Source organism: Vombatus ursinus, unplaced genomic scaffold (genome assembly GCF_900497805.2).
Source record: "Vombatus ursinus unplaced genomic scaffold, bare-nosed wombat genome assembly UNPS02014874.1, whole genome shotgun sequence".
Taxonomy (NCBI): Eukaryota; Metazoa; Chordata; class Mammalia; order Diprotodontia; family Vombatidae; genus Vombatus; species Vombatus ursinus.
In genome coordinates, this window is record NW_020954652.1 from 10,396,383 (window position 1) to 10,424,052 (window position 27,670).

The window sequence follows — 27,670 nt, forward strand, 5'->3', positions numbered from 1 at the left end:
ACATCTCTCATCAATCAATCAATAAACATATATAAAACATATACCACATTTTAGATAGGCACTGGGTATAGAAAAAATGTTTAAAAAAAGAAAAAGAAAAGGGGTGTGGAGCCAAGATGGCAGAGTAAAAGCAGTGGCTTACTTGAACTTTCCCCCAAACCCCTTTAAATAGCTGTAAAAAATGGCTCTAAAAAATTCTAGAGCAGCAGAACCCACAAAAAGACAGAGTGAAACAAATTACCAGCTCAAGACAACCTGGACGGTTGATTGGAAAGGTCTATTGCACCAGTCTGGGAGCACAGTTCAGCATGGGCACAGAGGCAAAAATCAGGCCCCAGAGAACCTGGAGCAGGCCTCAGGGGACTGAATCATGGAATGCTATGGCAGTTTCCAGACTTCAAAACCCACAAACACCAAAGACAACTTAGAAGGTCAGTAGGAAAGGTCTGTTGGATGGTGGTGAGAGAGGAGCTCAGTCCTGTGCCTGTCCCATCACAGCCCCAGGGCAGCAGCTGCTTCTGGAGCTCTCAGCCTACCGACAGAGGGAGAATGGAGTGGCTGATCAGAGGGGGATTGCAAAGATATCTTTGCTGACAATGAGGCAGGATTTTCTTGCTTTGCTCATGCTTGGATTTAGGTCACAGTTCTGGGGAAAGGAGGAGCGCTAGTGTGGTGGAACTTGTAGTGGCAGTGGTGAGGGAATCCTCCTCACAGTTCCAAGGTAGAAAAGAGTGTTTGTGGTCACTCATAGATGAGAGCCCAGTCCAGGAAAGGAGTAAACACCTCCACCTTGATAATACCACCTTGGAAGAACTAAAAATTTACAGGTCCCTAGAAATATCCCTGAAAATGACTTGCACAAAACACTGAAGCTTGGGACAGTACATTCTCCACATTGGAAGCAGATCCCTAGCTTAACAAAGAGTTTAAACCTCAAGTAATTGTCTGTGAACATGAGTAAACTGCAAAAAAAAAAAAAAGTCTGACCATCGAATCTTTCTTTAGTGACAAAGAAGATCAAAACATACAACCAGAAGAAGACAACAAAGTCAAAACTCCTACATCCAAAGCCTCTAAGAAACATATGAATCAGTCCCAGGCCAAGGAAAAGCTCAAAAATTATTTTGAGAAGCAAGTAAGAGAAGTAGAGGAAATATTGGGAAAAGAAATGAGTGTGAGGCAAGAAAATCATGAAAAACAAGTCAACAGCTTGCTAAAGGAGACCCCAAAAAAATACTGAAGAAAATAACATCTTAAAAATAGTCTAACACAAATGGCAAAAGAGATCAAAAAAGCCAATGAGGAGAAGAATGCCTTAAAAAGCAGAATTGGCCAAATGGAAAAGGAAGTCCAAAAGCTCACTGAAGAAAATGCCTCCTTAAAAATTAGAATGGAGAGGGGCAGCTAGGTGGCACAGTGGATAGAGCACCGGCCCTGAAGTCAGGAGGAGGAGGATCTGAGTTCAAATTCGGCCTCAGACCAAACACTTGACACTTACTAGCTGTGTGACCCTGGACAAGTCACTTAAACCCAACTGCCTAAAAAAAAATTAGAATGGAGAAAATGGAAGCTACTGACTTTGTAAGAAATCAAGACATTGTAAAACAAAACCAAAAGAATGAAAAAATAGAAGACAACGTGAAATATTTCATTGGAAAAAACAACTGGCCTGGAAAATAGATCCAGGAGAGATAATTTAAAAATTATTAGACTATCTGAAAGCCATGATAAAAAAGAGCCTAGACATCATCTTTCAAGAAATTATCAAAGAAAATTGCCCTGATATTCTAGAACCAGAGGGTAAAATAGAAATAGAAAGAATCTGCCAATCACCTCCTAAAAGTTTCCCTAGGGAAAACCCCTAGGAATATTGTAGCCAAATTTGAGAGTTCCCAGGTCAAGGAGAAAATATTGCAAGCAACCAGAAAGAAACAATTCAGGTATTGTGAAAACACAATCAGGATAACACAGGATTTTGCAGCTTCTACATTAAGGGACCAGAGGACTTGGAATATGATATTCTGGAGGGCAAAGGAGATAGGATTACAGCCAAGAAAAAAACTGAGTAAAACTCAGTATAATCCTTCATGGGAAAAAATGAACATTCAGTGAAATAGAGGACTTTCAAACATTCTTGATGAAAAAACTATAGCTTAATGGAAAATTCAACTTTCAAATACAGGACTCAAGTGAAACATGAAGAGGTAAACAGGAAAAAGAAATCATAACAGATTTATTAAGGTTGAACTGTTCACATTCCTACATGAAAAGATGATATTTATAACTCATGAGACCTTTGTCAGTATTAGGGTAGTTGGAGGGGAAAAAGAATTTTATGCATAGATAGATTGATAGATAGAAGGAACAGGGTGAGTTGAAGATGAATGGGTGATATCTGGAGAATAAAATTAAGGGGTGAGAAAGGATTATACTGGAAGAAGGAGAAAGGGAGAGGTAGAATGGGATAGATTATCTCACATAAAACACATTTTACAGAGGAAGGAAGTCAGGAAGGTGAGAGGGAATGAGTGAATATTATTCTCATCAGATATGGCTTAAGGAGGGAATAATATACACTCCATATTGGATATGGAAATCTATCTTACCCTACAGGGGAATAGGGGGAAAGGGATAAGAGAGCAGAGGGATGATAGAGGGGAGGGTAGATTGGAGGAGGGGATAATCAGAAGCAAACACTTTGGAGGAGGGACAGGGTCAAAAGAGAGAATGGAATAAATGGAGAGTGGGATAGGATGAAGGGAAATATAGTTAGTTTTTCACAACATGACTACTATGGAAGTGTTTTGCATGACTACACATGTATAACATGTATCCAGTTATTTGCTTTCTCAATGAGGATGGGTGGGGTGGGAGAAAGGGAGAAAATTTGGAACCCAGAGTTTTAAAAACAAAGTTAAAAATTGTTTTCACATGAAACTGGGAAATAAGATATATGGACAATGGGGTATAGAAATCTATCCTGCCCTGCAGGAAACTAGAAGGTAAAGGGGTAAGAGAAGGGGGAAGGGTTAGAATGCATGCCATCTTGGGGTAGGGGGAGAGGCGAGATGGGGAGAAAATTTGTAACTCAAAATCTTGCGCAAGTGAATGTTGAAAACCAAAAATAAATAAATTAATTAAAAAAAAACAGAAAAAAAGTCATTTACCTTTATGTTCATTAGTTTTTTCATTAAAAAAAGAGAGAGAGAGACAGTTGGGCTTCAAAAAAATAGTCCTTGTTTTCATGGAGTTTACATCTTATTGGGGAGGTGGAGTGGAGATAATATGTACATAAAAATGAATAATAAATGAAAATGTAATAAACATAAAGAAGATTGGAAGGGAGGTAGGGAAATGTTCTTTTTTTGGGGGGAGGTTACAAAGTTTCATGTAAAAGGTCCTGCTTGTGCTGTCTTTTTTTTTTCTTTTTTCAAAAAAAATGTATTTTTATTTTGACCTCTTAATCAGTGTTGACTCCTCAGGACACAGCCTTTGGCATCTTTTTTGGTAATTGATTTCTTTTGGATTATCAACAATCACTTCCATAAGCTTTTGAGTTTTAAAGTTTTCTCCCCCTCCCTCCCCACGTCTCTCCCCAAGACAATGCACCATCTGATATAGACTATACATATACATTCCTATTAAACATATTTTCCTATTAGTGACCTTGTAAGTAAGAATTAGAATTGATAGGGGGAACCGCCAGAGAGAGTAAACAAGACACAACAGAAAAAAAATAGCAAATAGTATGCTTCGATTTGCAATCAAACTCCATAGTTCTTTCTTCTTTGTGGATAGCATTTTCCATCATGAGGCCTTTGGAGATGGCTTAGATCCTTGTATTGCTAAGAAGGGTTAAGTCTATCAATATTAGTTGTTGCGTTAATGTGGCTGTTGCTGTGTACAGTGTTCTTCTGGTTCTGCTCACTTCACTCAGCATCAGACTACATAAGTCTTTACAGGTTTTTCTGAAGTCAGCCTGTTCATCATTTCTTACAGCACAATAGTATTCCATTACATTCATATACCACAACCTGTTCAGCCATTCCCCAATTGATGGACATGCTATCAATTTCCAATTCTTTGCCACCACAAAAAGAGCTACTATAAATATTCTTGTACACATTGGTCCTTTACCTATTTGTATGATCTCTTTGGGATACAGCTCTAGAAGTGCTATTGCTGGGTCAAAGTGTATGCACATTTTCATAGCCCTTTGGGCATAATTCCAAATTGTTCTCCAAAATGGTTGGATCATTTCGCAACTCCACCAACAATGCATTACTGTTCCAATTTTCCCACATCTTCTCCAACATTTATCATTTTCCTGTTTTGTCATGTTGGCCAATCTGATAGGTATGATGTGGTACCTCAGAGTCATTTTGATTTGCATTTCTCTAATCAATAGTGATTTGGAGCATTTTTTCATATGACTATAGATGACTTTAATTTCTTCAACTGAGAACTGCCTGTTCATATCCTTTGACTATTTATCATTTGGGGAATGACTATAAATTTGACTTAATTCTCTATATAGTTTAAAAATGAGACCCTTATCAGAGAAACTGGTTATAAAAATTCTTTCCCAATTTTCTACTTTCCTTCTAATTTTGGTTGCATTGGCTTTGTATGTGCAAAAACTTTTAATTTAATGTAATCAAAACTATCCATTTTGCATTTTGTAATGTTCTCTATATCCTATTTGTTCATGAATTCTTCTGTTCTCCATAAATCTGATAGTTAAACTATTCCTTGTTCTCCCATTTTGCTTATAGTATCAGCTTTTATATCTAAATTGTGAAGCCATTTTGACTTTATTTTGGTATATGGTGTGAGATTTTGATCTATGCCTAGTTTCTGCCATACTCTTTTCCAGTTTTTCTGGCAGTTTTTGTCAAAGAATAAGTTCTTATCCCAGAAGCTGGGGTCTTTGGGTTTATCAAATAATAGATTACTATAAACATTGACTACTGTGTCTTGCATAATTAACCTATTCCACTGATCCACCACTCTATTTCTTAGCCAGTACCAAGCAGTTTTGATGATTGCTGCTTTATAATACAATTTAAGATCCGAAATGACTAGGCCACCTTCCCCTGCATTTCTTTTCATTAGTTCCCTTTATATTCTGGACCTTTTGTTCTTCCAAATGAATCTTGTTATTATTTTTTTCTAACTCTAACTCTATAACTCTATAAAATAATTTTTGATAGTTTGATTGGTATGGCATTGAATAAGTAAATTAGCTTAGGTAGAATAGTCATTTCTATTATATTAGCTAGGCCTACCCATGAGCAACTGATGTTTTTCCAAATATTTAGGTCTGACTTTATTTGTGTGAAAAGCATTTTGTAATTTTGTTTATATAGTTCCTTGGTTTGTTTCAGTAGGTAGACTCATAAATATTTTATAATGTCTACAGTAATGGAATGGAATTTCTCTTTCTATCTCTTACTGTTGGGCTTTGTTCGTAGTATATAGAAATGCCAAAGATTTATACGGGTTTATTTTATAGCCTGCAACTTTGCTAAAGTTGTTTATCATCTTAAGTAGTTTTTTACTTGATTCTCTAGGATTCTCTATGTATATCATCATATCATCTGCAAAGAGTGATAGCTTTGTTTCTTATTTGACTACTCTAATACCTCAATTTCTTCTTCTCTTATTGCTAATGCTAATGTTTCCAGTACGATATTGAACAAAAATGGTGATAATGGACATCCTTGTTTCATCCCCAGTCTTATTGGAAATGCTTCTAGCTTGTCCCCATTACATATGATGCTTGCTGAAGGTTTTAGGTAGATGCTATTTATTATTTTAAGGAAGACTCCATTTATTCCTATGCTCTCAAGTGTATTTAGTAGGAATGGGTGTTGTATTTTGTCACAAGCTTTTCTGCATCTATTGAGATGATCATGTTGTTTCAGTAAGTTTTGGTGTTGATATGATCAATTATGCAGATAGTTTTCCTAATATTGAACCAGCCCTGGCATCTTTTCCAACTTCTTCATCAGCTTGTTGTTCTGTACCTTTCTCAGAAACATAGATGCCATCCCAAAATTTTCTGATATACTTGTTTTTGACTGTGGTGGCCTGTTGGATCAGGGCAGCTGGGATTGATACAAGTTCAATATCATTTCCTTCAAGAATTAACTCATCTTTTTGAGCTTGAGAAATAGCATGAGCAACACATGGTCTCAAACACACTCTTTGGATATATTTTTCACCCAAGAAATTTCTGATTTTGACAAGTGAGCCATTCTCTTGAATAACAACATTGATGGGGAAATGAGCATACACAGACCTCATCTTGTAACAAAAACCCAAGATAACGCTTTTGATCATGTTTTGTATGTGAGTATGGATTGTGCGTATGGTTACAAGTTCTTTTCTATTTTCCCATGACTTGTCAGTCTGGAGCCTTTTTTTCTTCTTTCCAAGGAGACCAAGTTCAACAGTGATATGGTGGGAAATCCCTATGGAAGATGCCTCTGGGTCACTTCACAATAACTTCTGACTCTTAAGAGAGATGTCAACATTTTCTGGGATGTTGACAGTCTGGTTGCTTAAAATGGTCTTCGTTCCAGTAGTTAATGGGCCAAAGAGCTTGAGCTGAGTCTTGAAGGTAGCTTTGTTCCTTTGGGCTTACTTTCATATCATCCATTTAAAGTATACCCTCTTATAAGAGAAATAAATGAGGACACCAGATGGAAGTGATGATGTAATGCATTTCAAGTGGGGGAAGGAGAGGAGGGGCACTGACAGAGCAAACACACCATGATGAGAGATGAAGTGCTGTGTGTAAGAGTCATGCAAGTCTCAGTATGTAACATGATGAAGACAAATAGCAGGCAGCGTTAGTTTCTCTGCGATCCTTTTGAGACTATGACTCAATTGTCTGTTTCATAAGCCATGTAACATCCCAGGAAATAGTTGAGTTAAAAAGATAGGCATTTAAGCAAAAGGACAAATTGGCATCACTGAAAGAATGGTACCATTCTGGGCAGAGCCAAGATAGCAGAGTAAAAGCAATGACTTGCTTGAGTTCTCCCCCAGACCCCTCCAACTACCTATAAAAATGGCTCTAAACAAATTCTAAAGCAGCAGAACCCACAAAAAGACAAAGTGAAATAAATTTCCAACTCAAGGCAGCCTGGATTGTTGATCAGAAAGGCATATCACGCTGAACAGGGAAAGGAATGCAGTTTGGCATGGGCATGCAGGCCACAGTGACCCTGGAGTAGGCCTCAGAGGACTGAATTGCAGGCAGCTATGGCAGTTTCCAGACTTCTCAACCCATGAACACCAAAGACAGCTTAGAAGGTCAGTGGGAACATTCTGTTTCTACAGTGGTGAGAGAGAAGTGCAGGGTCCCAGCCCCATTCCTTGGGGTGGCAGCTGCTTCCTGAGCTTCTGGCCCACAGACTGAGGGGTAATTGAGTGGCTGATCAGAGGGGGATTGCAGGGATCTCTCTGCTGGTGCAGGATCCTCTTGCTTTGCTCCTGCTTGGATCTGGGTCACAGTACTGGGTGGTGATCCTGGGGCGTGGAGGAGCGCTGGTGTGGTGGAACTTGTAGTGGCTGTGGAGAGGAAGTCCTCCTTACAGTTCCAAGACAGAAAAGAGTGCTCATAGACCAGAGCACAGGCCAGGAAAGGAGTAAACACCTCACCCCTTATCATACCACCTTGGAAGAGCTGAAAATTTTCAGGTCCCTTAGAAGTACCTCTGAAAACAACTGTAGAAACCTCTGAAGCTTAGGACAGTACATTCTCCACATTGGAAGCAGACCTCTACCTTAATAAAGAGTTTATAACTCAAGTAATTGGCTGGAATCCTGAGCAAACCTCACAAGAAGTGTCAGACCATGGAATCATTTTTTGGTAACAAAGAAGATCAAAACATACAACAAGAAGAAGATAGCAAAGTCAAAGCTCTTACATCCAAAGCCTCCAAGAAAACTATGAATCAGTCCCAAGCCTTGGAAAAACTCAAAAAGTTTTTTGAGAAGCAAGTAAGAGAAGTAGAGGAAAAACTGGGAAGAGAAATGAGAGTGATGCAAGAAAATCATGAAAAACAAGTCAACAGCTTGCTAAAGGAGACCCAAAAAATACTGAAGAAAATAACACCTTAAAAAATAACCTAACCCAAATGGCAAAAGAGGTCCAAAAATCCAATGAGGAGAAGAATGCCCTAAAAAGCAAAATTGGACAAGTGGAAAAGGAAGTCCAGAAGCTTACTGAAGAAAATACTTCCTTAAAAATTAGAATTGAGAAATTGGAAACTAGGGATAATTTGAGAAATCAAGGTACTGTAACACTAATCCAAAGGAATGAAAAAATAGAAGAGAATGTGAAATATCTCATTGGAAAAACAACTGACCTGGAAAATAGATTCATGAGAGAGAACTTAAAAATTATTGGACTATCTGAAAGCCATGATCAAAAAAAGAGCCCAGACATCATCTTTCAAGAAATTGTCAAGGAAAACTGCCCTGATATTTTAGAACCAGAAGGCAAAATAGAAATTGAAAGAATTCACCAATTTCCTCCTGAAAGAGATCCCCAAAGGAAAATTCCTAGGAATATTGTAGCCAAATTCCAGAGTTCCCAGGTCAAGGAGAAAATATTACAAGCAGCCAGAAATAAACAATTCAAGTATTGTGGAAACACAATCAGGATAACAGAAGATTTAACAGTTTCTACATTAAGGGACTGGAGGGCATGGAATATAATATTCTAGAGGGCAAAGGAGATAGGACTGCAACCAAGAATCTATCCAGCAAAACTGAGTATAATCCTTCAGGGGAAAAAAATAGTCATTCAGTAAAATAGAGGACTTTCAAGTATTCTTGATGAAAAGACCATTTGACTTTCAAATACAAGACTCAAGTGGAACATGAAGAGGTAAACAGGAAAGAGAAATCATAAGAGAATTATTAAGGTTGAACTGTTTACATTCCTGCATGGAAAGGAGATATTTATAACTCATGAGACCTTTGTCAGTATTAGGGTAGTTAGAGGGAAAACATTATAAGTATGTATATATAGACATAGATATGGATATAGATATATAGATGTATAGATATATAGATATAGATATAGGTAGATAGATAGATAGATGATAGATAGATAGATAGATAGATAGATAGATAGATAGATAGAGGGCACAGGGTGAGTTGAAGATGAAGGGGTCATATCTGGAGAATAAAATTAAGGGGTGAGAGAGGATTATACTGGGAGATGAAATGGGGTAAATTCTATCACGAAAAACAGAAAAGAAAAAGGCTATTACAGTGGAGGGGAAACAGAGGAAGGTGAGAGGGAATGAGTGAATCTTATTCTCATAGGATTTGACTGGAGGGAATAACATACACACTCAATTAGGTGTGGAAATCTGTCTTACTCTACAGGAAAATAGGGGGATAAGGGGACAAGAGAGCAGGGGAATGATAGAGAGGAGGGCAGATTGGGAAAGGGAGGTAATCAGAAGCAAACACTTCTGAGGAGGGACAGGGTCAATAGAAAGAATAGAATAAATGTGGGGTGGGATAGGATTAAGGAAAATAGAGTTAGATTTCCACAACATGACTACTACGTAAGTGTTTTGCATAGCTGCACATGTATAACCTATATTGAGTTGCTTGCGTTTTCCATGAGTGTGGGTGGGGAGGGAGGAGGGGAGAAAATTCGGAGCCCAAAGTTTTAAAAACACATGTTTAAAAAATGTTTTCATATACAACTGGCAAATAATAAGTACAGGAAATGGGATACAAAAATCTATCCTGCCCTACAGGAAAGTAGAAGGGGAAGGGGATAAGAGAAAGGGGGAGAGATAGAAGGGAGGGCAGACTAGGGGAAGGAATATTCAGAATGTATGTCATCTTGGGGTAGAGGAGGGACAAGATAGGGTGAAAATTTGGAATTAAAAATCTTGTGGAAGTAAATGTTGAAAACCAAAAATAAATAATTTTTTTAAAAAGGGAACAAAAAAAAAGACATATGGCCTGCTGGACAGCATGCAGTCCCCCACACTCCCAAATGCAGCAAGAACCAGATTAAACTTGGCAAATATTTAATAAAATAAAGTATAATAAAGCATAGATAACATCATAAAACACAGATTACACTTTTTTCTCATTTTTGTGAATTTTTAAATATTTTTCCAATTATATGTAAAAATAATTTTAGCATTCACTTTTTAAAATTTTAAGTTCCAAAGTCTCTCCCTTCCTTCCTCTCCTTTCCCTCCCTGAGAAGGCAACCAATTTAATATACATTATTCATGTGCAGTCATTCAAAACATATTACATTTTAAAGATATTTTAAAAGAAACACAGAATCCCCAAAAAAAGAAGAAAGAAAAGAAAAAGAAAGTTAAAAAAAATATGCTTCAGTCTACATTCAACTCTATTAATTCTTTCTCTGGAGGTAGATAGCATTTTTATCATAAAGTCCTTTTGAATTGTCTTGGATCATTGTATTGTCAAGAATAGCTGAGTCACTCATAGTTGATTATCATCCCAATATTGCTATTCTTACGTACAATGTTCTCCTGGTTCTGCTCACTTCATTTGGCTCAGTTCTTGTTGGTTTTTCTAGGTTTTTTTGAGAGTATTCTGCTTGACATTTCTTATAACACAATAGTATTCCATTATAATAATATACCACATCTTGTTCAGCATTCCACAATTGGTGGGTATCCATAGGTTACATTTTACAACTATGCTAATATGCAACTTACAGGTACCTTTATGTGTGATTTAGTGGCCTGTATTTCTATTTGACTTTGATATCACTGGCTTAGAGCATTTAGAGGTTAAGTAACTTGCTTAGGGTCACACAGTCAGTATATGATACATGAAGGACTTAATCCAAAGTCATCTAGTCCTTAAAGACAGCTCTAGAACCACTGTCACACCGTCTTTCTATCACTTTTATTATAACAATAATTCATTGAATGAACAAATGAAAGAGTGGATGGATGGAAGATGGACGGATGGTTAAAAGAAAGCTAAGCAAAGGAACCACTAATACTCTTCATTTATATGACAGAATGTTTTTCAGGTGATAAGTGTCTGTTCCTCATTTCACTGAGGACAAGACTATGGGAAACAGACAAATTGCAAGAAGAAAGATTTAGATTAGGTATTGAATTTGTAGATTCTAATAAACCAATAAAATGCATTCTCTAGAAAAGTTGCAAAATTCTAGTCTTTGGTTATTTTTAATGACAAAAATATTTATGGGTTGATTGAAAGGCAACATTGCATTGTGGAGAAAGCACTAAATTTGGTCTCAGAGGACATGAATTCAAATCATGACTCTCCTATGTGACTTTGGACAAATCAGTTCACTTCTCTGGCTTTCAATTTGCTTCTCTGCAAAATGAAGTATTTGGACTAGAAGACCTCTGAACTCCCTACAGTTCTAGATTTGTTATCTTACAATTTAGGTATTATCAACACATCTGGGAAAGTGGAGCATCCTCTTTGCTGTTGTTGTTCAATCATTTTTCAGTCATGTCTGACTTTTGTGACACTATTTGGGGTTTCTTGGCAATGATACTGGAGTAGTTTGTCAAATCCTTCTCCACCTTGTTTTTCACATAGGGAAACTGAGGCAAACAGGATTAAATAACTTGCCTAAGGTCACACAGCTAATAAGTGTCTGAGGCCAGATTTGAACCCAAGAAGATGAATCTTCCTGACTCTAGATCTGTGTTCTATGCATTGTGCCACCTAGTTGTCCCATTCTCCTTACAATGTGACATTCAAGGTACTGTCTTAAACAATGCCGCTTTTGAATAACTTACACTCAGTTGATTATAAAAATCTATTTTACTTCATAAGAAAGAAGTGGAAGGGGATAAGAAAAGAGAGGTTGCCCATAGAATGGAAGGCATATAGGGGAGGCTGCAGTCAGAAAAAATAAAACATTTTCTAGGATAGACAAGGTGAAAGATGAGAGAGAGTAGGATAAATGGGGAGAATAGGATAGAAACACAGTTATCATAACAGTAAAAAAAATTACAGCGAGTATCTCTAATAAAGGACTAATTTCTCAACTATATAGAGAACTGTGTCAAATTTATAAGAATATAAGCCATTCCTCAATTGATAAATGATCAAAAGATATGAACAAGCAATTTTCTGATAAAGTAATCAAAGCTATATATAGTGATATGAAAATTGCTCTAAATCACAATTAGAGGAATGCAAATTAAAACAACTCTGAGGTACCACCCCTCACATTTCAGACTATATAATATGACAGAAAAGGAAAATGACAAATGTTGGAGAAGATGTGGGAAAATTGAGACACTAATGAATTGTTGGTGGAGTTGTGAACTGATTCAACCATTCTGTAAAGTAATTGGGAACTGTGCCCAAAGGGCTAAAAAATCATGCATACCCTTTGACCCAGCCATACCACTACTAGGTCTGTATCCCAAATAGATTTTTTTTAAAAAAGTAAAAGGACCTATATGTACAAAAAATTTATAGCAGCTCTTTTAGTGGTGGCAAATAATTGGAAATTGAGGTGATATCCATCAATTGGGCAATGAATGAGCAAGTTATGATATATGATTGTGATGGAATACTACAATGTTATCATAAGAAATGATGAGCAGGATTGTCTCAGAAAAACCTGGAAAGATTTATATGAGCTATTATAAACTGAATTAAGAAGAACCAGGAGAACGATGTACACAGTAACAACAATATTGTATAATGATCAGCTGGGAATGAATTCTATTCTCAGCAATACAATGATCTAAGACAATTGCGAAGGACTTATTATGAAAAATACCATCCACCTCCAGAGAAAGAACAGATGGAATCTAAATACAGAGTGAAACATACTTTTTTAAACTTCCTTTCTTTTTCTTGTTTGTTTGTTTGGTCTGTGTTTTCTTTCACAACATAACTAATTTGGAAATATGTTTTTATGACTGTACACATACAATCTATATAAAATCACTTGCCTTCCCAATTTTTGGGAAGAACGAGGGAAGACCTTGATAGAGAACTTGGAACTCAACATTTAAACAAAATAAATGTTAAAATTGTTTTTACATTTTATTGGGGAAAAAATAAAACATTAAATAAATATACAATGTCCCTCTCCCAGAAGGCTAATTACTAACATCATTGATTTCAATGTACAGAGAAGAGTCAAAAACACAAAATGGAAAACAAACAAACAAACAAATACTGTTAGTTCTTTACGTTTGTTGTGGTAGGTAGAGGAGACTCTGCAATTTAGCATAAGCCACCATTTCAATGCAAATAGTCAATCATATTTAATGTCCTAAGAGACATCTTTGTCCTTCCTCCATTCCTTTTCTACTCCATTCTCTGAACAGCTGGCAAGTTGATATTTTTAAAACTTAAGTTTGACCATGTTGTTCCCTTGATTGAACAGCCTCCCTGGCTGCCAATTGTCTTCAGAAAGAAAAAAAAGTGTTAAACACACACACACACACACACACACACTCCTCTCTATTTGTTATTGGATGCTCTTTAATAATTTGGATCTAGCGAGATTATCTTTTCAGGTTGAGTGCTTATTGGTCTCCTGCCAGTCTAATTTCCAGTTCATCTAACCTTCCTCATGTTTCTGTGTATGTCCTAGATCCCTGACTTCGCAAGGTACCCCCTACATGCCTGAAATGTATTTCCATCTCACTTCCCTTTCTGAAGATCCCTAACTTCCTTAATGTTCAACTCAAGTGATACCTTCTGTGCTAGGTCTTCTCATTGTCTCCCAGTTATCATCATAGAATCACAGATCAAGAATAGGGAGGAAATTCTGGCCCCAGCTATTCCAGACTCCTCGTTTTCTAGATGGAAAAATAAAATAAAACAAACCAAACATCAATATCCACACTAAGGGAGAAACAGAAAGGGTAAGTGATGTATCCTGATTTATATAGATAGAAAACCTTAAAAGCAGAATAAAGACTAAGTCTTCAAACTCTAGATTCAGAACTTTTTTTCTCTATCCCACTCTCTCAAAGTTAAGTTTTCTATGTTACTTAGTATGAACTACACACACACACACACACACACACCCTTACCTATCTATCTATCTATCTATCTATCTATCTATCTATCTATCTATCTATCTCTATTGTCTGCCCCACCCGCACTTAGATTCTTTGCACTTAGCATAGAACCTGGAATATAGTAGGCCCTTCATAAGAATTCATTAACTGACAATGAATAGATGATAAATAATTCAAGAATAATTTGCTTTAAATATTACCTTATTTGAAATGCGGGGGTCCAGTGCATTTCTATAAGTTAAATCTTATTTTAAGAGTTTTGGGAACTCTCACTGTTAAAAAGAACCTGCTGATAGTTCTGTGGCAAAAAAAAAGAATGCCTTTTGTTTTGTTACCTTTCACATTTCGATATTGAGTATTTAAAGTGTGATAACACATTTGCTGTAAAATTTTGCTCTGTTGCAAATTGGATAGAGGGTTGGGAGACCTGCTTTGTCACATCTGGCTTCAGACATTTTCTGTGTGACTCTGGGCAAGTCACTTAACCTGTCCACCTCAGTCTCTTCATCTAAAAAATTGGGATAAAATAGTACCTATCTCCCAGAGATGTGAGGATAAAATAAGATATTTGTAAAGCACTTTGTACACCTTCAAGAACTATGTAATTGATAGTTCATTCTTATCATTCTTCTTTTCTTCTTCTTTGAAACTTTCAATTATGCATAGTTTAATTTGCATATTTTGGAATATTGTTATGTTTTATTTGTATATTTCAGAATTTTGAAGAGCCTAATATTTCGTTTCACTTATCTTGAATTGATATCCTAAAAAGTAAAGCTGTCATTGATGATATGTGTCTGAATCAACATGTTATGGCATGAAAAATTTATGGCCCACAAAGGGCAGCAAAAATATATTGTTTAGACACTAACAACTCATATGGGAATTATAAATTCATCTCTGTTTATTACTCTAATTTTATTGTTTGAATTCGAGAGGCACTCTGATGTAGTAGAAATAAGGCTGAATCTGGATGTAGGAGACCTAGAACTGAACTTTTGATTTTGACACTAAATGGGTGACCATGGAAAGACAAGTAATTTACTTCCTTTGAGCCTCACTTTCCTTATCTGCAACTTGGGAAAAATAAAACTCAAACTATCTACCTTAAAGAGATGTTGGAAGGAGGGTTTTTAAGCAGTATACTCTAGCATGTTATTAGATATGAGATCATTTGTTCTATATGTTTTTCAATATTCTTCATGTTCATCATTTCTTATGGGATAGCAATACTCTATTGCCTGAATGTAATTTAATTTGTTTAGCTATTCCCAAATCAGTGGGCATCTGTTTTGTTTCCAGGTATTTACTACTATAAAAAGTGTTGCTATATATAATTTTGTACATATGATACTATTTTTTTTACTTTCTTGCATTATATTCCAAGTAGTATGAAATCTAGAATTAAAGGTATGTACTATACTTTTAAAAATAATTTCATATTCCTCTTTGCTACAAGAGCCCAATATTTTTAACACAAATTTTCTCATGGTGATGCTGTATGACTTTGATGAAACAACACAATCCCTAAGCATCTGAAGTTATAGGTAACCTGAAGGTCAATATGGACACATGTGGTAGGCTTCAGCATATTTTCAATGATGGTCTAGGATGGAAGGAAAGCATAAAGCAGATTATTCAGGAAATGGATGACAATGATGATGATGATGATGATGACACTTGACATTCATGTAGCACTTAAAAGTTTGCAAAGCATTTGAAATCCATCATGAACTGATACTACTAGTTAACAGATAGCCATCCTGTTTGCTGTATGGTAAGCCTTAATGGTATATAAACATTTTGGTATCATCATCATTGTTGGTATTAATTATCAACTTTATAATAGTAGAACTCTAAAGCAAATAAAGACTTCCCAAGTATTTCACTGTCCAAGTAGTAAGGCAGCTTCCTTTCCCTTGCATAACATGGAAAGGATTGGGAAAAACCTGAGCTCAAAACCTACCTCTGAAACTTGCTAGGTCTGTTGATCTGGGCATATCACTTAAATTACCTAAGCCTTGAATTCCTCATCTGTAAAATGTGCATAATAACATGTATATATTTCACAAAGGATTGTTATGAAGGTCAAATGGCATAATGTATATAGACATCTTGCATGCTTAAAAGGGATATATAAAGACCAATTGTTATTACAAGAGTTTAGAGTTTAATTTTTAACTTCCATTCCCATCCCTAACCATCATTTTGTGGTCTATGCTTGGATTATAGCAATTGCAATTATTTGCTTCTAGATTTTCTCTTTCCATCCCACACACACACATACACACATATATATATGTATATATATATATATATCATTATCATACTCAGTTTTTAAAACCCAAATATCATCATATCCTTTCCATGCCCCCAAATTTACAGTAGCTCCCTCTTATCTATAGTCTCAAATCCAAACTCACCAATCTATCATTTAAGTCTCCCATAATCTGGACCCTACCCTACCTGGACAATTTTATCTTTCAATTTTCCAGTTCCCTTATTACCAATAACTTCCAGTCTCTAAAGGGGTTTTGTTTGTTTTTGTTCTTTAAGACCTGTGATTTCATCAAGATAGGCAGCCCCTGGTTAGAAAATTCACTGCATTTATGTGTACAAGTCATCTGTAAATTTGTTTTAGAGATACTTTTAGGATAAAAGCTCCTGGAAGATAAAGATTGTTTTAGTTCTATCTTCATATTCCCACACCATTAACATTTTTAGATTTGATTAGGTACTCATTCTGGACATTGAGAGATTAAGTGATTTGCCAATGGTCATAGAAATTGTATGTGTTTGGAGGCAGCTAGGTGGTGCAGTGGGTAGAACACCTGGTCTGGAGTTCAGAAGACCTGAGTTCAAATCCGGTCACAGACCAGACAATTGACACTTACTAGCTGTGTGACCCTGGGTAAGTCACTTAACCCCAATTACATCTCCAAAAAAGAAAAAAAAAGAAAAAAAAGAAATTGTATGTGTTCAGAATAGGACTCAAATCCAAATCTTCTTTACCTTAGTCTGTTCTACACAATTTTCCTCTCAGGAGGACTTATGAATCCAAAATAGAAACCCTTGTAAACATTCACCTGTGGAGGCTATTCACTTATGCTAAACCTGCTGTCATACTCTAAATATTTTAGATCATTTCTTTTTTGAATGACTTTTAACTTTTGACCTGTTGTTTTGAATACCATCAACTGAGACCAATATTCATCCCTTTAAGAGTATGTGACTTTCTGAAAACCTTCACATTGAATAACTAAGACATACAAGTCAAATAATGACATTTTTCATTAAAAGTTAGATGTGGTTAAAATGCATAAAGACTAAAATTTCCTCCTTTCTCTCTCTTTTATTTCTCCCTCCCTTCTTCCTTTTTCTTCCCTTCTTTTCTCCCTGTCTTGCTTGCTTACCCCTTCACTTACTTCTTCCTCCTTCCTTTCCTTAATTTCTTCTTTCTTTGTTTCTTTCTTTCCTTATTCCTTCCTTCCTTCCTTCCTTCCTTCCTTCCTTCCTTCCTTCCTTCCTTCCTTCCTTCCTTCCTTCCTTTCTTTCTTTCTTTTTTCTTTCTTTCTTTCTTTCTTTCTTTCTTTCTTTCTTTCTTTCTTTTTCTTTCTTTCATCATAAATCTGTTCTAACAATCATTTCCAAAAGAGGAGTTCCAGAAATGTTTAGAGTGGTGGCAAGGAGCAATATAAGATTGTTTCAATTAATATATATCTTCCCAAGGCAACTATTTTGAAGGTAATACTCATTTGGATGTATATTATCTATTTTAAATAGCCCTATTATTTAGAACCTTGCCTTGAATGATTGCATTTATCTTTAACATCCTAGCAAGGAAAGGCAAGTATTTTTATCCCCTCATTACATGTGGGGAAACTGACACACAGAGGTTAAGTAATTTGTCAAAATTGTGAGTGGCAAAGTTGGAGTTAATTCCCATGAGATTAGTTTGCTTCCATGAACTCTAGTTAAATCACAAAGAAGAGATTATTATAGTAATTTTTGAAAGGAATTGGCTTTAATACAAGTTGAGCTGCTTACTTCTTTCCCCTAAAGGGATGAAATGATGTTTTCAAACATTGAGAGTTTTTCCAGACAGACAGGAAAAGAACAAGGGTCTATGGGAGGTGGAGCAGGGGGTTCCAGAATCTTTTTTTCCCATGGGGTACCACTGAGAGTGGGAGCAGAATAAACAGGAACACCTACTATAGTGAATAAAGTTTTTTCTCACCACATTTCTTCAATTATTTTAACTAAATAACACATGTCTCAATGCCACTGTTTTATTATCTCAACAGTGAGATGCAGGTGGTTTAGAAGCATGGCAAAGAACATCCCTTGTCCCCTCTGACATCTGCTCATTTAGGTAGCTTGCTATTGTCTGACAATACTGAAATGTCTTTGTCACACAAGTAGTTTGTCTAACTGGAATTTCAGAAACCACGAGAGGCAAATGACCTCATTCCATCATCATAGGACTGGTAAAATTTCTAAATTCCATACCCTTGTTTTTTGGCCAAATTTTGTGATATTATAGTGTTAGCAACTGGAGCTAAAAGAAAAAAAATGAAATAATAGCTTATCAAATGAAAGATAAAAGCCATGGTGATATGAAAAACATTTAAATAGGATAAAGGTATGGCCAAGAAAGCAAGTAGTGTGACACGCATACACTTATAGATATAACTATATATAGAAATATATTAGATATATGCATGTACATGTATATCTATTCTTAAGAAACGAGTTCAATTATATATTTACATCTGAAAGTCACATCAAAGGTCACCTAGTCCACCTTTTCCATTTTATAGATAAATACACTGAGACCCAGAGAGATTCAGTCAATCCAACAACAAGCACTTATTAAATACTCACAATTTTTCAGATACTAGGTGAGAGCTTATGATACAAAGAAAATCCCCTCTCCTTACAAAAAAAGTTTATTTGTCCAAGAGAAATTAAACATCCTTCTTAAGGTCCCATAGGTAATACATGTCAGGGACAGAATATTAAATCAGGTTCCAAGACTCGAGAGTCAAAGCTTTTCCCACCAAACCACCCTAGGCTTCCATCACAGCTGTAAAAGCACATTAATAAAAATTAAACAGAGGTAGGACATTGCATATCTTTTGCTGATAGCTCAAATGCAAGGAACCTCCCTTTTTAAGACATCATTGAAATCATCACCTAACATCTTGTTGCCTGCTGGCAATTTTGAAGGGGGCAGGCGGCAAAATAATTCACCTCTTTTCCATTTACCTCAGGAAAGCTAGATCTTGGGAAAATAAAAAGTTGCATTCCATAACTGGAGTAAAGAAAGACAGGCAAAACATTTATTAAGCTGTTACTATGTGCAAGGGACCATGGTAAGTGTTTGAGATACAAATGCAAGGAAGCAAGACAGTTCCTGTCCTACTGGATCTTATATTTTAACAAAGGAAGTCAACTTATAAAAGAGAGTTAAAGGGACATGGGGAAGCACAAACAGTGAGTGATGGTGTGGGACCAGCTGGGATATGCCCTTTGGCTCTTATTTGATTTGCTTGACTTAAAAGTGACTTCTCACTTATAAAAGGGTAATCTCTCTTCTAGCCATCAGGTTTGGAACATCATTTACCAGGAAGGACATGTAACATTGCCTCCAGTTTTCAAGGTTTGCTGAGGAGAAGATTTTCAATAATCTATCAGGGAAGAGGGGAATTACATAGGACCCAATTAAATCAGATTTTTTTTTTGCTAGGCAATGGAGTTAAGTGACTTGTCCAGGGTCACACAGCTAGTAAGTGTCAAGTGTCTGTTCTGAGACCAGATTTGAACTCAGGTCCTCTTGACTCCAGGGCCAGTGCTCTATCCACTGTGCCACCTAGCTGCCCCAAGATCAGAAATTCTTAAAGATGCTTAGGTCTTCTGATCTTGCTCATTTCATTCTTTATTCTTGGGAGATGTAACTGTAGACATCAAAAGTGGTTCATTCTTTTGTTCTTTTTTGATTTATTAATCTCTCTCAGTTTTTCTGTGAAGTTTGGAATTAGGAAGCATACGTGACCTGGTATCATGGCGAACCTAATGTAGCCAGAAGGTTTTATCTCATTCCATTCATTTTAAAGGAGTGATGCATGTTGTGTATTTGTCAGAAGTTCTTATTGTCATTGTAGAGGAGTTGTGGTGAATTCACATAGTTGGGTTGAAATAGAAATTTACCCTGAAGTCTATCCCCTTTCTAGTTGTCATTAAATATCTATGTTCTGAAGAAAATTGTTTGCTTCTTTTTTAGGGTTCATTTAATCAAATGTTCTCTTATTTGTTCTTTAAAGATTCCATGAATCACCGACTGGGAAAAGTAGGAGGTTAGTTTCACCCCCAATCCTTTCCCAGACCAATGGTCTTAAACAAACCACATCAAGGCAAATTAAGTCAGTCCTAGAACTGCAAGAAAAGTTGATCAAATACTTAAAATATCTTATTTTGTCATTTGCCATTCTATTATTAAATACTATTTGTATCCACTTCAGCTAAGTACCATGTAAGAACTATTATGAGCAGTGGAGTTGAGGTGGCATTGTGAGAAGACACCGCATTCTTAATGAATCAGTAATCATAATCATAAAGGGGTGGAGTGGACTGAGGACACAGTGCTAGTCAGTGGAAATAGAATTATTTGAAATCTGGCATAACCAAAGTAAATTTATGAACCCTGCACAAAGGATTTTGAAATATAGGTCAACATAGTTGAAAAGTTGAAAAGCAATATTTCTCTTTTAGGGAAAGAGTGCTATTGAATAAGAATTCTGTCGAATTAAAATGTTTTGACATGAACTTGACTTTCTTGAGAAGACTTTTTCATTTTAAATTCTGAACTCCTTTGGGGAAAAATGATATCATAAATAGAATAAATTCCTTTTGTTTTCTGAATTTTCATGGGGCAAATGTTTTCTCTCACCAGAACAAAGCTAGTAATGAAAGAAGGGAAACCAGTACAAGTCAGCTTTTAAGCAATGCAGTTTTTGTTCAGTTTGACATTCAAATTGGGATGCTTAGAAAAATAGCATCACGAATGTGTATTTATCTCAAGTAAGATAGATAGTGACATCTGTTGAAATGCAATAACTCTTTTCCATTGCACAATGTCAAACACAATCCACTAGATATATTTTGTTTATAGAAGCACAGGATTAAATTGTCATCATCCTTTTCTTTTGCTTGATATCTACATCAAATTTACCAGGGTGTATTTGCTATTTAGTCTGTTTAGGGGCAGTATATCACCTTTACCCTGACTTGATGATGTAATATATTATTTAAAAGAGAAATTTTCTCTGTTATTGGAGATGTGCATATTTCTTGCAATATTTAATGATTGTCCCTTGCAGTAATGAAATATATTTAACAACTTCATTAAACAAACCCTCTATATGTGAGGTGCTGTGCTTGGTTCTAAGGATGCAAAAGAGGAGAATAAAAATGTTATAGTCACTACCTGAAGAAGCTAGTTGCAAGGAGCACATGACAGTATAATATTTGGGCTCGATAGACACATAAATAAATATGAAACATTTTGATAGATCAATGAAGGTATACAGACCACGTGTTCTAGGAAAATATGTTAATGTTTTAACATAGAAAATATGTTAAGGGAAAAGTAACTTTCAATAAGAAAGAAAGAAGAGTGAGTACACGGAAGACATAGATGCTGAGCTGAGCCTTGAGAGAAGAGAAGAATTTTAGCATGGAGAGAGAGATGAGAAGACAGTGCATTCTAGACATGAAGGGCAGAGTATATGAGAATGCAAAGGCACCAAGATAAGGGTTATTGGGTCAGATTGAAAAAGCAAATAATAGTTTGTCTGTACAAAGGAAAGGTTTGTGAAATAAAGCTAGAATGGTAGGGAGGAGACAAATTGTGGGGGTCCTTAAATATCAGGACGATGAATTTGTATTTTATTGCAGAGAAAATATGTTGCCACCAAAGGCTTCTGCCTGGTGTGTGTGTGTGTGTGTGTGTGATATTGTCACTCCTGTGTTTAAGAAGATTGCAATAGAAATTGTGTAATACAGTCAATAGAGAGGAGAGAGACCAGAGACTGGAAGACTAGGTTGGAATCTTTTATTGTATAAATCTAAGCAAGAGGTGATGAAGACCTGAAATAGGGAAGTGGAAGTGTGTGTATAGAAAGGAACAGGTGTCAGTACTTTTGGGAATAGAGACCTAATAGAAATTGATATCTGATTGGATGTTAGAAGTAAAATGACTTGGATTTCAAACTAGAGTCATGGGGAGATAGCAACAGAAATAGTGAAAATGAATGATACACAAGTTTGTTTTGGAAAGTGAAATATGATAAACTCATTTTGAGACTTGCTGAGTTTGAGGTGTTGTGGAGTATATGGGTGTCATTGTCTATCTGAATGGGGAGGTGTAATTATAGCACTGGACCTTGATGGAGCGACAGGGGTTGGATATAAATATTTTGGAATTATATGCCTTAAGGTAATGCTTTAAATAATGTGAATAAATGAGAAGACTAAGAAAGGGAGATTAAAAAGGAGAGAATACCATCAAAGATTAAAAAAAAAACTTTGAGTATTCATAGGTAACAAAAGGAAAACTATGAATGAGAGACCAAAGGAAATTGATAAGGAACAATTAGGAAAAAAGGAAAAAGAAAAAAAAAGAAGAGATCTGAATTATCTTCCATCTAATAAAGTACCTTCTGAGTTGCTATGACTAAATATATTGAATAACTGGAAGTAAAATCTTTTTTGATGAGGCTCTTTTAATGTGTCCTCATCCTTTGATAAGAGATACATTACTAAGTCTCAAAACACTGTGACATAAGGTAACAAGAGGGAGAATAAATCTAAAGTGGGGATATGAAAGAATGAATACCATAAACACTTATGATGGCATAAAAAAGATTATTAATACAAGAGATTGTCATGTCATTGGTATTGTTGGTGGAACTGTGAGTTGGTCCAACCACTTTGGAAGATGATTTGGAATTATGCATGTAAAGTGATTAAAAAGTCCATACCCTTTGACCCTGAGATTCCACAAATAGGTTAGAAAGTCATTGGCAAAAATGAAAGCCACATATGTGCCAAAATATTTATAACCAGAGTTTTTGTGCTAGCAAAGAACTAAAAAAAAAAAAAATAGAGGCCGATTGATTGGGGCAATGGCTAAATAATTTGTTGTATGTGAATGTAATAATAATATTAATAATTTCATATGTATATATAATTATTATGATTTGAGACATGGCACACATGATGACAACCAAGAAGCATGAAAAGATTTATGCCAACTGAGTGAAAATGAAATGAGCAAACCTTGAAAACACTATATATAATAACCACAACAATTGTGAAAGCGAAGGCAAACCTTGAAAACAATACAAATGCAAAGAACATTGAATGTAAAACAAGCAAACAACTTGGCCCTAGGTTCCTCATATGTGAGATGAGGCAGTGGAGCTACATGACCTTTTGATTTCTTTCCAGATTGAAACATGATTCTATGATAGCATGAGGATGAAGAATTTAGGGAGGCATGATTGTGTTTTATTTTAGGATACAGGAGCCTTAAATGTCTTTGCAGGCAGTGGAAAGAACTCATAATGAGAGAAAGTTAGAAAAAAAGATGAATGGAACAAGAGAAAATCACATGAAGGGGAAAACTGGAACTGTTAGTCTCAGCAAGATGGCAAGGGAGGGCTCCTTTACCATTGCAGTTGGAGAAAAGGAGGAGAGAAAGGATGAGGTCATAGAAAAATTTTGAAGTGTGGGAGATGGATGATTAATACACTCTGCAAGTGACAGATGGCTTTATTTTCTCAGTAAAGGAGGAAGTGAAGTCGTCTGATGAAAGATTGTATGCGTGTGTGTGTGTGTGTGTGTGTGTGTGTGTGTATGTGTGTGTGTGTAGGGGAAGAGTTGAATAGTAGCAAGGTTGGAGTTATGTATCTTGAGGAGAAAGGATATAGGATAGCTTCTGGAAAAGTCACTGTAAGGGGCATAATAGGGAACCAATCAGACTTAAATGAAAGGATTGTCACTTACATTTTATTTCTGTGAGAACTGAGAGTGGAGAAAAAATTACAGACAAAAATCTTGGATTCAGAGAAAAAATGATGAAACTCACTACCCTCTTCTTGGAAAAGAAATGTGAGACTACCAATGTGGAAAGTGGAAAGTTGAATATCATGTCAGAGGTGTAGATGGGGTTTCTATGTTAATCAGTTTTGTTTGATAGTATTTTTTTTTTTTACAAAGGAACAGTCTGTAGGTGTTACAATGAGTAGCTACTGTGGTGGGAAAAGACAAAAGGTTCCAAAGAAAACTAAAGATCAAAAGCTGACTAATTAATCATGGAAAATAGATAAGCATATAACAGATATGTGACTAAATACTGAAGAAAACATAGTTTTGGGGGGAAAAAATCCTCAAGAGCTATCTAATCTGAAGCTCTCAGTTCACAGATGTAGAAATTGAGGTCCACAGAGGTTGTGTGTTGGCCAAGGCTGCAAATGTTATAATTGTCCAAAGCAGTATTTGAACCCAGGTCTTCTGAATCCAAACTTCCTTCTGGACATGCTTATATACTTGGGTTTCTATTATCATTCTGATCATCTGAAAGACTTCCTTCCTAGTCTCTCAAAACAAAGCGCAAACTCTAATTCAATCTATCAAACTAGGAAGTTTTTGAGTATGGGCCACATTGCATGTCAGTCACACAGTGATTAACTTATTCAAAGAGTCTAATCAGGACTGTTTGGCCACACAAACTCTTAAAGGCCTTCTAATAAGTTATTGTGATCCATGTGGAGGAAGATGATATCCACATGAAAATATAGTTCTTTGAAGTTTTAAGTTAAAATTACTTTATTAGATACATCTGTTTGATGTTTTAAGAGATGAGAAGCCTAATGAAGACATACTAAGTGGTCAATGGTTTTTTGGTGGTTGTTGTTGTTTTTGTTGTTATTCCTTAGTAAAGAGAGTGTGGAATGATGGATGGAGAGTTAGGCTTGATGCCAGTAATGTCTGTATTCAAATCTTGCCTATTTACATACTGTTTATGTGACCCTGGGCTAGGCAACTTTCTAAAATCATAAGTTACAGAGATTTCAACCTATATTGGTAGAGAGAATTTCCTCAACTGGGAATGCCCTAAACCATAGAAATCACAAATCTGGGCCCTATTTTTAAAAATTCTTCTTGAAAGGAAAACAAGATAAAACAATGATAAACCAGATTTGCTGAGTGAACCTTTTGACTGATCTGAGTTGAAGTCATCTACTTAAAAATGTACAAAGATGTAGAGGGCAGAAAAGAGAAAATCTGTATTCAAATTTTAGTTTTCACTTATATTAGTTCCTTGACCTTTGACAAGTCACTTAATTTATTTTTAAAAATTATTTTATGTTTAATTTATGGGATAAAGACAACTCCCTAAGATGATAAGTTGTATCACTGGTGCTGAACTGCATGGGCAGAGGGAATTTCCTTGCTGGGACTTTCCAGGATGAATAAAAGCACAGGTTCAGATTTTTTTTTTAAGTGAGATATAATATAGTCAGCAAAAGGTTTGAATTTGAAATATATATGTATATATGTATATATACATACATATACATATTTGTGTATTTGTGCATGTGTACACAAATACATTTGAGGATGTCTGAGGATGTATACAAACACACATGTACATACACATACATACATAAATATATATGTGTGGAGAAAGAGAGAGAGAGAGAGAGAGAGAGAGAGAGAGTATGATATTGCAGAAGCAGATGTTTTGAATACATTCTTAACTCCCCATGAAATTTCATTGTACCTTATTTCCATAGTCCTTTACCTTTTTTTCTATAATTCACTACAGTATAAAGAATGAATAAACAGTAATTTAAGCTCTCTGCCTTTACATTTTATACTATGACTAATTACTTATGCTTATGCATATGTTTTAGCCATCTGTCTGTCTCTGTGACCAAATATGAATCATTTCTCCTCATAAAAGTATGTTCAATTTAAGACATAACCGATATATACATTCAATGAATCTGGGATGCTTCTTTTTTCATATTCTCCTAGTATTCAGTTTCTTATGATAAGATGGAGCACAGTGCAGTTAAAAGTGGATATAGAGGAAGAAGACTTAGGTTCAAATCCCAGATCTTCCACTTACTCACTGTGTCTTCTGGGGTAAGTCTCATCCCTTCTTGGTGCCCCAATTTCCTCATCTTACAGATGAGGAGATTGAACTATATTATCCATAAGATTCCTTCCAATTTGGCATCTTACATCCTATAATATCTCTAATAGATTCCATCTTACACCAATTCAAAATGTGTACTTTATAAAATTTCCTTTAATCCTTTTCAATCCTGTATTATTTTGAATTCATTAACAGAAGAATAGAATGAAGGTCAACAGGTTAATTTTTCCTTACTTGGAAAACTCTAAGAAATGTACCACACATCTTGGTGGTGGTGGTGGAGGTGGTGTTGAGTAGTTTTCAGTTGCATGTTATTCTGTAACAGCATTTTTTTTTGTCAAGGATACTAGAGTGGTTTTGCAATTTCCTTCTCCAGCTCATTTTACAGATGAGGAAACTGAAGCAAATGGGATAAAGGGACTTGCCCAGGATCACACAGCTATTAAGGGTTTGAGACCAGAGTTGAGCTCAAGAAGATGAATCGACCTGACTTTAGGCCTGGCACAGTCTCCTAGCTGCCTTGTACCACCTAGCTGCCCTTGATATCTTGGTAAAAACCTATAATTCCTATGGGGATAAAACATTTCTTTAAATAAACACTAGTCCTTGCTTTATTTTTCAAATAAAATAATCTCTTTTTTTGTTTTACTATATATAGTGCTTATTTAAGTTTCATTTATTTGTATCACAATCATTTCTAACTGCATCCTTCCTTCTCCCTTACCAAGGACCAAATCTTTGCAATAAACAACAAAAAAGAAAAATAAATAGGCATCTCTTTGAAAAGGATTGCAAAAGATATCCATAAATTCAAGATCAAATAGGGCCTTATTGCAGGGATCAATGCATTTTTTTCTTAACATAAAAGATTTTTAACCTATGAAATATTCAGCTCTTTTGTTAATAAATGAAGATCACAAATCACCTTTTAGAACTCACAGGTGCTATTCCATTTATGTATGTGACCTTTTGACTCACTCAAAAGTGAATAAGCTGGGAATGCATCTTTGATATCTTCTTGAAGCCTTGGAGTACCTGCATATCTTACAAAGGTTCTGAGGAAGAAACTTTCTAGGGGTATTTGTACCAATTCAATGAGATCTAAGCTGGAAAAATCTACCTTGAGCCAGTAACTCCTGGAAATACATGCTAACAAACAAATCCAAGAGGTAAGAAAAGCAAAACGTTTTCTGAACACTCCGTGTGCTGTAAAAATGTGTGACATCATTTATGATACATTTTTCCCCAGCCAGAAATGACAGCATGTTATAAATCACTAAATTATTATTGCTTGGAAGGAAGTTAGATGTGCCTGAAAAGGTTGGGCATAGTTCAGGTAATGAAAACCAAAAATGGGCATGTAGGATTTTCT

The 27,670-nt window shown here is 35.7% G+C and overlaps 1 pseudogene; it reads right to left on the reverse strand.

Moving 5' to 3' along the window:
• Positions 1-472: 472 nt before the first annotated feature.
• LOC114028259 overlaps positions 473-27,670 on the reverse strand; it is a 42,434-nt pseudogene continuing 15,236 nt past the window's right edge.